Consider the following 13,079-nt stretch of genomic DNA (forward strand, 5'->3'; position numbering starts at 1 on the left):
TTTAGATTTTTTCCAGAGGCTAGCAGCATACTAATTCTAATTTAGAAAAGTAGGCGCCAAAATCTTTTTTAACCTGTAAGCTCTGCAAAACTGAAAGGGTTAGGAAAGGTTCAACTCAAAGATAATCTGGTTGTGTTCTAGTTCTTAAGGTGAATGGTAGCTTCATGGACGTTCCATTTATTACTTTGCTTTTTAGCTTACAGGTTGCCTTCATTCTCTTCTAGCTACCAAATATTATGTTGTTAAAAAGTAACTTATAGGTGATATGAGTTCTTCAAAATATAGTCATAAACATAAAATGATGAAAACAGAACTTCATTAATCCCTATACTTGTATGTACATTAATGCCTTGGAATTGAAAAAAAAAATGTTAGAGACATTTCACTATACGGAACACAAATAATTACAATCCAGAAAAATTAAAATCCACTTAAAGACTAGAATTTCTAAACTAAATTAAGAACTTTGGTATAACATACATAGAAAATATAGCTTATACATCTGGTCTTGCAAACCTTCTGTAGTGGCTATACATCTATTACCAGAATATACTGGGGCAGCTAAAATGCTGTGGGCTAATTAGAAGTTGGGGATTATTTGTAACTTCATGGAGCAACTAAGAAGGATTTGTGGTTCATCTATCCAACTAACTGTCTTATCTCTAAAATTTGTTTAATAGGGGCGCCTGGGTGGCTCAGTCGGTTGGACGGCCGACTACAGCTCAGGTCATGATCTCGTGGTCTGTGAGTTCGAGCCCTGCGTTGGGCTCTGTGCTGACAGCTGGGAGCCTGGAGCCTGATTCTGTGTCTCCCTCTCTCTGCCCCTTTCCTGCTTGCTCTCTCTCTGTCTCTCTCTCTCTCTCTCTCAAAAATAATAAACATTTAAATTTTTTTTTAATTTGGCTAATATTACAAACCAGTCTATAATCCCAATTGTGAGCTGTTTTCTAGTTTTTTCTACTGCAGGTACTGTTCTTGTTTCCTCTTTTTTTTTTTTTTTTCCTATTTGCTTAGTGAATCACAAGTACCTCAATACATTTGCCCTAACTTAAAGTTAAGAGGGCTAGGAGTAAACTTATTATTAGAAACCGTATCTCCAAGTGTCCTCCTATTCTTGTTTACTAACAAAATACTTTTAAAGGGATTTGCCACATAAACGACTCATTTCTTTAGAAAGGATTGTGCTATGAAACTCTAGCCTTAATATTTTCCCCTTTTCAACAAGTGTTAAAAACAGGTGTCAAAGATAGAACCAAGTTAATCTGACCTGCCCAACTCCAGCTTAGCTTTTAACACCTTGTCATAACATCCTTATCTTTTAACACTCAGGAAGGGTTAGTACTTCTTTGTAAACAGTCCCTCAACTTCACAGACCAGCTTTTAAGGAAAGGTTCCCTGTAAGAACATGAGTTTCAATTCTGGTGATCTTGCCTAACAAGTAAAGTCTGATCAAAGAAAAACATTATACACAGATGTTCATTACAGTATTATTGGAAAAAACATACAAATCTACTTAAATATCTAAGAAGAAACATAGGAAGGAATAGTTACCCAAATGATGTCTTTTGTTAAGTGAAATATTACACAGCCATAGAAAATAATTGCACACAAAAAATATGCAATCACATGGGAAACAACATTACAGTGAAGAAAAAGGCAATTATATATTTTTTCAAACTAGAAAGAAAAAAAAGATAGTACACTAGGTTTTCAAATTTTCTTTGTGTTGGGGTGCCTGGGTGGCTCAATTGGTTAAGCATCCAACTCTTGATTTCAGCTCAGGTCATGATTTCACAGTTTGTGAGTTCAAGCCCCACCTCAGGCTCTGTGCTGACAGTGTGGAACCTGCTTGGGATTCTCTCTCTCCCTGTCTCTCTCTGCCTCTCTCTCTCTTTCTCAAAATAAACAATTTTTTTTAATTTGTCTTTTCCCCAATGGCATACAATATACATGTATAATTTTTTGAATCTTTAATGCCACAGTTATTCTCCTACTATTCATACTTTAAACAGTAACACTTTTTAGCATTTTAACACTTAGCCCCCATGGAGCACATCCCGCCTTCCTCACTTTTCCAGAACACATAACTTCCAACACACTCAACCATCTGAAACAGATGAAAAATTTTCAGATATTAACTACAGCCTCAATCTTTTGGAAGATGCACTTAGGAAAGTGTTTATTGATAATCTCAAGACTATTAGATATCAAAGTTAAAAATAATTTAGCCAGCAGTTATCTTTATAGTAGATACACACAATTTGACGTCAAGAATTCCTGGGAATTCTTTTTCCTGCCTGTGTCAGGATCCTAGAGGATCTTCACTGTTGCAGAATGATTTCTATGGTCACATCGTCTAGAGAGGTAATAGTCATTTGGTCACATCTTTTCCCACTCCCCTGGGATGATCAGATTTATGCACTAATCCAGAAAGCTTTAAAGATGTTCATTTTTTTCTCTTCTGTTTTTAATCCTCAATTACACAAAGGCTCAACTTAAAATTAAGAAAAACTGAGTCATTTTAAGAACTAAGCAAATAATTCCTTTGAAGTATTTGATTTTATCTTTCCAAACATTTTTTTTTCCTAACCTCAAATTCATATTTTAATGGTATTTCCCAGATAAACACAACTGCCTGAAATTTTCTTTGAAAATATTCAAGACCAATATATTTCAATATCACTTGATGCAATTCTACCAACATTTTCAGGCTGGCCATCTTAACAGTTTTAAAAAACGGTGACAGTTATGGGACTGAGCCTGGGTGGCTCAGTCGCTTAAGCATCCGATTTAGGCTCAGGTCATGATCTTGCGGTTCATAGGTTCGAGCCCCTGCTTCCGGCTCTGTGCTGCCAGCTCAGAGCCTGGAGCCTGCTTCAGATTCTGTGTCTCCCTCTGTCTCTGCCCCTCCCCTGTTCACACTCTGTCTCTCCCTCTCTCTTAAAAATAAACATTAAAAAAAATTTTAATAAAAAAAAAAAACATTTAAAAAAATGTTGACAGTTAAAAATTATTTTCAAATTAGTTCTCCATTTTCATCCCTCAAACAGGCCAGTTTTCCCCCATGAACGATTCCTCAGTATTAAACTCTTCTCTTCACGAATCTGCGTGCCATCCTTGTGCAGGGGCCGTGCTTCATCTGCTATGGATCGTTCCAATTTTAGTCTATGCGCTGCCAAAGCGAGCACAAACTCTTCTCCAAGAACAGCCAAGTTGGACCTGAATTTATTTTAATGCCCGCAAGGAGTCATTTAATTTTATATATATTAACATTCAAGGATGTAATTATTATATTAGCTGTATCGATACCAAGGAGATCTTTGCAGGAGAAAGAAATAAGCCCATGGTTGTACTCCACATAAATGCAAAATGGTTTTTTTTTTCCCCCTTCCTGGTGTAATTGGCATCTCAACGAGGGGTTGGCTTTTAAGCCACACCACATTCATAAATTTAAAAACACAATAAACATAGAGCCAGTTGAGTGGGAAATGCCTATACTCAATTCCTGCCAAATTATTAGCAAGCTACTTAATTAATGGGAGTCTACCACTAACGTTTTGTCCTCCAGACAAAAACTGGGCATACGTGAAAACAATCATTTTTCTCTATATACGCCACACTTACTGTCAAATGTTGAATACTATGGGCAACCACACCAAAAATTATATTCAGAAAAGCCTACTCCCTTGCTTCTCAGAGTGTGTTGTCCAAACCGGGGAACTTGTCAGAAATAAAAAACTGAGACCCCACCCTAATCTACTGCATCACGACCTACCTTGACCAAGATGCCTGGGTCACTGAACTGCACATTCAAGTTTAAGAAGCACTAGAAGGCAGCAAGAGAAACCATCATCCACATTCTAAGTTGTGCGAAGCTACACAAAATCTAGTCAGCAATGAATACATCATTCCCAGACCTTGTGGGTAAATCTTTTAAGTGAATCAAGCCTTTCCACAAAGGTTAAAAACAAAAAACAAAAACGCGTGTGGCTGATGCTTCGTGCCTATTAACAGCACCTTCACTGCACTACCAGAACTATGTATTTTTTAATAACATGCTGAAAATAGGTACATCTGTTCTCCTTGTCTATTAAGAAAGCATTCTTGCTAAAGAATCTTCCTCTCCTTGGGGCGCCTGGGTGGCTCAGTAGGTTAAACATCTGACTTTGGCTCAGGTCATGATGTCACGGTTCGTGAGTTCGAGCCCCTGTTTCGGGCTCTGTGCTGACAGCTCAGAGCCTGGAGCCTGCTTCAGATTTTGTGTCTCCCTTTCTCCGCACCTCCTCTACTTGTCTTCTATCTCTCTCTCTCAAAAATAAATATTAAAAAAAAATTTTTTTTTAAGAATTTTCCTCTCCTTTTCAAACCTAAAATGGGTCTCGTGAATGAAATCTATTTCCAATGGTTCCAAGTTTCAAATGTTTTAGGAGTTAAAGGATTTTAAAATAAGAATCATAACTGACCAATATTAGGAAGCATTTATGCACTGCACAAATGAATTAAATATGTAGATTTGAGACAGATACATAGCCTCTATCATAGTCCCTGGCCTCACTGTAGGTAGTATGTTATACCTATAACAAAGGGTCTTCACATTTTCAAGAAGGATTTTCATCAGAAAATATCGATTCAGAAACTACTGGGAATTTATCATACAATTTGGCTCACCAATGGATAATTTATACAACTTTCTAGAGGTGTATCGAAAATGTAACATGGGACACCTGCACTGGCCTGTGCTCTGTTAATCTACAGATTTTTAAACAAGATGCTTCTATAAGGACTTTAACTACAGCCTACCACAAAAGTGCTCTGGGAATAACTTTATCCCTCTACAATCATAGCCTTGTTCTAAACAGAGCCCTTAAGTAAATTAAATCTTTAGAAAAACACACTTTTTTGTTTGTAAAGAAAGAAACATTTCCTGAATGCCAGAGAATGTTTCCTTGAGAAACTGTTTATGTTACTGTGCTGAAAAGGTGTTTATGTTGCTATAAACACCTTCCTTGTAAGAGGGGATGGAGAGTCTGCCTATTGTTTACATTGTAATCAGGCCTGACTCTGAAAAGATCTACCCTGATTCCTCATGCCTGGACTAACTCACTACATTCTGTCCCAATTAGATCACCCTCAAAGATATTCTGTATTTTTCTAGCATAACTGACCCATCACAAGAGAACAGGGGAGCCTAAATTCCTAATAAGTACTACACTCACGAAGGCCACTAAGTGGCAGGTTGTGGTGGTTGGTACTGTGTCAAGTTTCTTAAGGAAAAACTACATTTCCGGGAATCTCTTCCCTGTACAGTCCCAGCTTAAAGTTAACCAAAAGCAGAATTTGCACAGATTTGGATGGATCTGTTTGGATTTGGAAGCCATTACTCTCAAGGTGGTCATGGTTAGTACAGTGACCAGACATGGCTATGTAGGTGGGTTCAAGCTTATCTTTGCTCTTCTCAGATCCCTATCCACCTTTCCAAACTGGCCCTGTAGGTCAACAACAACTCCAGGCCAACCCAACAGACACAAAGAGGGGGTAGTTACACAGAGGCACACAGAGGCACAGGCTTCCTGTCTCATGCCTGGCTTTTCAGACTGACTAGTTGGGGACTCCAGGGATCCTCCAGTGTGCTTCCTGGACCTTCATTTCCGAAGCTCCTACCATAAATGTTTAAGGTTTAATTTCTATAATAAATCCCTTAACCCCATAACCCATCATAGTCTTCTGTGATTAAACCTCAACTGATTCTAAAGGTTTGGTTTACTTGTTGGCTCTAGATTTAAATGTTCTCTTGTCATTAAAGACAGTATATTCAACAATAAACAGCAAAGCAAACTGCACCTGCTCACGCTCAGCTGATACCTATTAGTAGAATAGGGCCCGGAGTTTAAACCCCCTTCTTAACCCTAATTTTTTCCATAAAACTTTTCTTTTTGTTCTGGCTTTATTGAGACATAATCGACAGATTAAAAAATCATATATATATGATGTACATAATTTGATGTTTTGATATAAATATACACCAAGGAAACCATCACCACAATCAAGATTATATGAACAAACCCATCAATCCTAAATGTTTACTCATGTCTCCTTAAAATCTTACCCCTCCCTACCCTGCCCTACCTCCCATAACCACTGATTTTCACTGTCATTACCATTGCTTTGCACTTTCTAAAATTGTGTGTATCTACATATGGAGTCATACAATACGTATTCTGTTGGGGAGGAAGCTGGCTTCTTTTACTCAATATAATTATTTAATTATTAAGCTTCACCCATATTGTTGTATATATCAATAGCTGATTCCTTTATATTGCTGAATAGGATTTAATTATACCACAATTTGTTTATCCACCCCCCTGTTGGTGGACATTAGAGTTACTTCCAGTTTAGGGCTATTACAAATAATGCTCTTATGAACATCTGTGCAGAAGTCTTTGTATGGAGATATGCTTTCAAATCTCTTGGGTAAATACCTATGAGTAGAACAACCAGGTAAGTTATATGCTTCATGTTTTAAGAAAATGAAAAACTGTCTTTCAAAGTGATGATACCATTTTAAGTATTGACCAGCAATGTAGAAGAGTTCCAGCTGCAGGGCACTTGGGGGGCTCAGTCAGTTAAGTGTCTGACTCTTGGTTTCAGCTCAGGTCATGATCCCACAGTTCATGGGTTGAAGCCCTGCATCAGGCTCCGCACTGACTGTGCAGAGCCTGCTTGAGATCCTCTGTCTCCCGTTCTCTGTGCCTCCCCTGCTCGCTCGCTCTCTCTCTCTCTCTCTCAAAAATAAACTTAAAAAAAAGAAAAACCTTTTAAGAGTTCCAGTTGCTCCGTTTCCTCATCAGCATTTGGCATGGTCATTCTTTTCCATTTTAGCCACTGTAGCAATAGTGCAATAATACCTCATGGCAGTTTTAATGTGTATTTTCCTAATAACCAGTGATACTGAGCATCATTTCATGTGCTTAGTTGACATGTGTATATCTCCTCTGTTGAAGCGTCTGCAAATCTTTTGCCCATTTTAAATGGGCTGTCTTGTTATTGAGTTGTATATTCTTTACACAGTTTAGATTCAAGTCCCCTGTCAGATATATGGTTAGCACATATTCTCTCCCAGCCTGTGGTTTATCTTTTCATGTTCCTAACTTCTGAAGAGTGACATTTTTTCACTGTCTCAATCCAACTTTAGGCACTGCATTTGTTTCCAAGGGTAGCCATAACAAAGTACCAGAAACTGGTTGGCTTGAGACAACAAAAATTTAATGTTTCGTGCTACAAGACAGAAATCAAGGCATCGAGGTGTTGGCAGGGCCAACCTCCATCTGAAAGCTCTACGGAAGAATCCTTCCTTGACTTGTCTAGCTTCTAGTAGCTGCTGGCAATCTTGCATTCCTTAGCTGTGGTCACATGACTCCAATCTCTGCCTTGTCTTCTCATAGCTTTCTTCTCTGTGTCTTTCTGAATCTTCACATTGCCTCCTTGTAAAGACACAAGTCATTGGACAGGGCCCACATGAACCCACCAGGATCTCTGCCAAAGACCCTATTTCCAAATAAGGTCACGTGCGCTGGTATGTGAGCATTAGAATGTCAGCCTATCTTGGGGTGCCTGGGTGGCTCAGTCGGTTGGGTGTCCAACTTCGGCTCAGGTCATGATCTCACAGTCCGTGGGTTCGAGCCCCGCGTCGGGCTCTGTGCTGTCAGTTCAGAGCCTGGAGCCTGCGTCGGATTCTTGTGTCTCCCTCTCTCTCTGCCCTTCCCCCACGCACGCTCTGTCTCTATCAAAAAACGAATAAATGTTAAAAAAAAATTTTTTTTAAATAAAAAAAGAATGGCATCCTATCTTTTGGCAGGGGGCAGATTCAACCCGTAAAAGGCACTCGGATTTTAATATTTAAAAAACCACACTGAACAATAAATTATTCAACATAAATTCTGGCCTCCTTGGCATTGCCTCTTTTTGCCTCATTCACAGTTCCCAGAGAGATATCCCCAAGCTCATTTGCAGAATTTCTTGCCCATGGCCTTACTTCCCCAAAACAGATTCTCTGTAATGTAGTCAGTTTAGTGTAAGCATCTAAAGGGGGCTAGCCCCCTCTTTCTCAACTATTAGGTAAAGATATGGGAAAAGGAAAAAAATTCTGCTTATGTGATTTTCTCTTTTACAATCTCCCCTCCTTGACCAATCTCCAACTAGGGTATGAAAGTTTTGGGGAATAGGCTTAGGGCAGTGACAACTCTAAATCTGCACTAAGAGATGCTTCTAATACTAGCCCTGTCTTCATCAATACCACCTAGAAGAAAATGCTTCCCCAAAGAAATATGTTGTGATGATCAACTGCTGAGCAGATCACCCCAAATTTAGTTTGAAACAACAGCCATTTTGCTATCTCTCGTGGTTTCTGAGTCAGGAATTCGGGAAGGCTTGGCTGAGCAATCCTCGCTCAAAATGTCTTATGTGGTTGCAGTCAGATGGTGGCTAGGGCTGGAACAGCTGGGGTCCAGGGCAGCTGGACATCTCTCTGGAGGGAGTTCATGTTCTCAGGGCCTTTCCATGTGCTCTGCACTCACAACCTGATGGCCTCGGGATAGACGGACTGCTCACACGGTGGCTGCGGGTTTCACAACAAAGCATCACATTCCAACAAACAAGGAGGAAGCCACATAGCCTTTTGCGATCCGGCTTCAGAAATCACCTAGAATCATTTCTGCAGTTCTTTGTAGGTGGAAACAGTCACGCAAGTCGACTCAGCTTCAAAGGGAAGAAATGTCACCCCCACTTCTTGATAGGAATGTAAAAATCAAATTGAAATAAGAACATGTGTAATGGGAGATAATGCTGTGGAGATGTTTGTAAAATACCATGTACCCCAGAACATACCTTCCTGGGGCTGTGAGAACAGTGAAATGCCCCATACAAATGAAAGGTCAAGAATGAGGTATATACTAAAACCCCTAGGGCTCAATGTTTTCCCCATTCTTGTTTCTGCCAGTGCTCTTTGCTTTCTTTCTTGACTAGTTACAGCCTAGCATACACTACTGACTTAGATACTCAGGTGCCCCGTGTTATAAAACGTAGCGTCAGAAAAATTACCTACCCCAGCTCACACCGAGAAACTGGGAGCAATCACTTCTCTCTCAGCTGTGTCATGTACAACCCATTCCATTCCAACATTCTTCCTTACAATCAGGGCCCAGAAACCTAGGCTGTACTCTAGCCCTACCAATAATTATTAAGAACGGGGCACCTGGGTGGCTCCATCGGCTAAGCATCCAACTTCAGCTCAGATCATGATCTCAGGGTTGGGTGAGTTCAAGTCCTGCATCAGGCTCTGTGCTGACAGCTTGGAATCTAGAGCCTGCTTTGGATTCCGTGTCTCCCTCTCTGCCCCTGCCCAGCTCTCTCCCTCTCAAAAATAAATAATAAACACTTAAAAACATTCTTAATAGAAATAATTATTAATAACTATTTATAAGTCAAGGTTTCAAATAATTCTTTCACTGGTTTGAAGTTAATTTCTCATGGAAACACACACGCGCGCTTTCCTCAGCCAAAGGTGAATGTGTTTTGGATAACTCACCAATTATGGTTCATGGTATCTATTCACTAGTTTGAGGGCCAAGGAATTATGATATTTCCCTTTCTACTTCCATAAATCATGGTAAGCCACAAATCCTCATTTAAATACGCCATTTTTAGGTACATCATTTACTTTAAGATTCACTCATTCTCTATAAAATGTAATGGAAAATAAACTAAATTCCATACAATAAATATTTATGGAACACCAACTGCATGCCAGGCCTTCTGCTATGTGCTAGATGACAAAAATGAGTAAGGCACAGTCTCCTGCTTCTTACATAGCTAAGCATCTGACCATGAAGGCAAATTTACCAACAACCATTAAATAACCGCATCACGGGCAAGCCTTCATCAAGGGCTTAGGAGACTCCACTACATTCACACACAAAAGAGACTACCTTTAAGGAAAAGTAGGTAAGTACTTGCCAAGAAGAAAATGAAAGGTGCTCGTTGTAGGCAAAGGGAAAAACCTAAGCAAACAACCCAGGGTATAGCAAATGTATAGCTTGATAAGGAACTACAAGTGAACTTGACGTCTGGTTCTAGGCATCTGGGTGTTTGTGACCAACCTTAAGGCGACAAAAGTAGGCAAGTGCCAGCCTGTGATGTTCCTTACAGAGTACTGTTAGGAGTTGAATTCTATAGGCAATAGACAGCCACCAAAAACTTTCTTTTCTTTTTTTTTAATTTTTTTTTTTTTTTAACATTTATTTATTTTTGAGACAGCGAGAGAGAGAGCATGAACAGGGGAGGGTCAGAGGAAGAGGGAGACATAGAATCCGAAGCAGGCTCCAGGCTCCGAGCTGTCAGCCCAGAGCCCGAGGCGGGGCTCAAACTCACGGACCGCGAGATCATGACCTGAGCCGAAGTCGGCTGCTTAACCGACTGAGCCACCCAGGCACTCCCCAAAAACTTTCTTAAGAGGCACAAAACTTGAGGACACCCATGTCTTCAGAATGGGAACGGGGCACAATGTAAAAAGTGGTTTGAGGGAAGGGAGTCTGGAAGCAGGAAAAACCACTAAGTTTAGGCGAAACAAAAGGAGGGACCAAGAACAGAGTAAACAAAACAGACGCAAGAACCTCCAATCTGGTGGCTGATACATTGAACCAGGGCTGGCGGGGAGGGGCAAGGAATCAAAGCATCCTGTCAGAATGAGAATCCACAGAAGCTGGTGAGAAGCATGTGTCAACGTCAAACAGATCAAAGGCTAAGAGAGGAAATAAACCAAGACGACAGTGATTTTAAACTTACTTTCTGCAGGAAACTTGGCTAATTACAGAACAATATCCATAAATGGCATACGAAGTGACAGAATATGAGCTGAGTACATAATCACAAACCCAAGGTGTGTGGCTTTTCATCCTGGTGATCATCTTAGTCCCCTCAGAAACCATTTTTCTCTCCTATGACAAAACGGGTAGAAACCAGAGCGCCTGAGACGTCACGGAACAAGAAACTTTAGAAACAAAGTTGTAGAGAGAAATAACAGAATAAAAATGGAATCTGTACAAAGTGCACATATATAACAGCGAAACGTAACAATGGGCAGAGGATAAGGTTCTGAAAAGGTTAGCCTGTGTGCTCTAAAGGAACACCTTTCCTGTTACAGCAATTCCTCGGGTGCTCTTACCTTGGCTGTAGCACTGTTTCCTAGGCCTCGCTCGAAGATGCCAGAAACGTCCACGGTAAAATGCACTCCTCTTACTACAGGCAAGAAATGGGCTTATTTGCACCGACAGTAAGGTTGATTTTGTCTCATCTCTTTCGCTTCTGCATCCTCAACACGGGAGGCTTGTATTACAGGTTAGCACGAGGCCTGCCGTGTAACATTAGACTGCCTCCAAGCATTAAGGGTTCACGTTTAGCTACAAGCAGGAGATGCCACCTATGCCTGACCCCAGCTCGGCCACTTCTCAGCTCTTCTAACATGAGCGGAAATGTCCTGCATGGTCCATCTTCACGTTCCCCAAGAAAACAAGGAAAACACGCATTTCTATGTTGCCATCTCTGAAAACTGAGGGACAGCGTTCACTCTTCCAAAGTCACCTGGCCTGTTTAGACAAGGAGACTGGTGCGCATTCTGGGGCCACTGGTTAGACCACTGGCTCTCCCTTGCCCCTGCAGCCTCTCCATCCTGAACATACTTTCCAGAGCCATAACCATCGAGTAAATACTACTTTTTTTAACTTTTAAATATTAAACAACCATACAAAGCCAGTCTTCAGTGAAACATGTTGTTGGTATAAGGATACAGATTTCTGGCTTTGAATCCCTTCCAGTTATTATGCATTCCAAATCACATGCCAAAATTTTAATGAACTTTCAAATTTACATTTATGAAAACAGACCTTGGCACACATAAATGGGCTATTTTGCCATATCACTTTTCAAAAGGTGCCTCGTAGCTAAAATGATTCTGAGCTGTCTTCCATCATTCAAGATGAACTCTACAAAAGAACTAAGTGTTCTTACTTTTACACTAATTTATTCTACATTGGTTTTACTCAGCATATGGTAAGCATATGGGAAAAAGAAGTGTATCTGGAAGCTGTTAGAACTGCATGTAATCAAAATTTACCAGTAGAAACCTAATTTGATTAATTGAAAATTAAAGTAGCAGTTAATCACTTGCTATTTAAGAGCGAGGGGGAATATCACTTAAAAATGAATCCTTCGCAAACACATAAAATTAATTCTCTTTGTTGCAAATCAATACTTACTAATCAACTGGTGGTAGCAAGAGTACAAGGCACCTTGAAACCTTCATTCAACAGTGTAGGCCCGTGAGGCTTAACGCTAAAGTGAATAGTAAATTTTAAGGACAGTATCTACTTTTGGCAAAGAGTCCTGTTTCTTAAAACATCACTCGAGCAGCTAAGTGATCTTTAAAGGGTGGGGGGAAGGGACAAGTGGAGTTCAGGCCAAGTTTTCCACCCATGCTTAGCTCTAAATTTGAGTGCCTACATACAATCTACAAATTTATATAATGTGTTAGTTCAGCAACCTATCTCTTACTTTACAAGGTATCCAAACACTATCAGCATCTGATGAAAACTAATGATCTGAGGGAATATATCCTAAGCCTAAAATTGCCTGCTCCAAGTGACCAGGGCCTATGGTCAAAACTTCTATTATTTTTTTTAAGAATGGGCAATGGTATCACTATAACAAGATATTTATAGAAATATCAAATCTTACATAACCTTTAAAGTTTGCCTTAAAACCCAGATCCTTATGTTTCCTCCTTCCCTCTCAAATCTCTGGTGTAACACAGTAATCAAAACCAAAATTAATCTCATGTTCAAAGCTAGCGGATGATTTCCTAGGATTACCCAATTTCCTTCTGCCCACGCAGGCAAGATTTTGCTTACTAACTATAGCAAGTTCATTGTCTTCTTCAAAGGCAGAGCGGCAGTATTAGAAGAAAATTAACCAATCACATAATACTATGCAGTCTATTCCTAAAATGAAAAAGAAAAAAAACCCTCAGG

The 13,079-nt window shown here is 39.9% G+C and overlaps 1 protein-coding gene and 1 non-coding gene across 3 annotated transcripts in view; both read right to left on the minus strand.

The window, feature by feature from the left end:
- MLLT3 (MLLT3 super elongation complex subunit) overlaps positions 1-13,079 on the minus strand; it is a 286,329-nt gene that overhangs the window by 171,248 nt on the left and 102,002 nt on the right. The gene's annotated exons all lie outside the window — the stretch shown is intronic.
- LOC132663939 (U6 spliceosomal RNA) lies at positions 3,081-3,188 on the minus strand. The gene has a single exon (XR_009603330.3). It is a non-coding gene; the product is annotated as a U6 spliceosomal RNA (small nuclear RNA).

Source organism: Panthera onca, chromosome D4, assembly GCF_046562875.1.
Source record: "Panthera onca isolate mPanOnc1 chromosome D4, mPanOnc1 haplotype 2, whole genome shotgun sequence".
NCBI lineage: Eukaryota > Metazoa > Chordata > Mammalia > Carnivora > Felidae > Panthera > Panthera onca.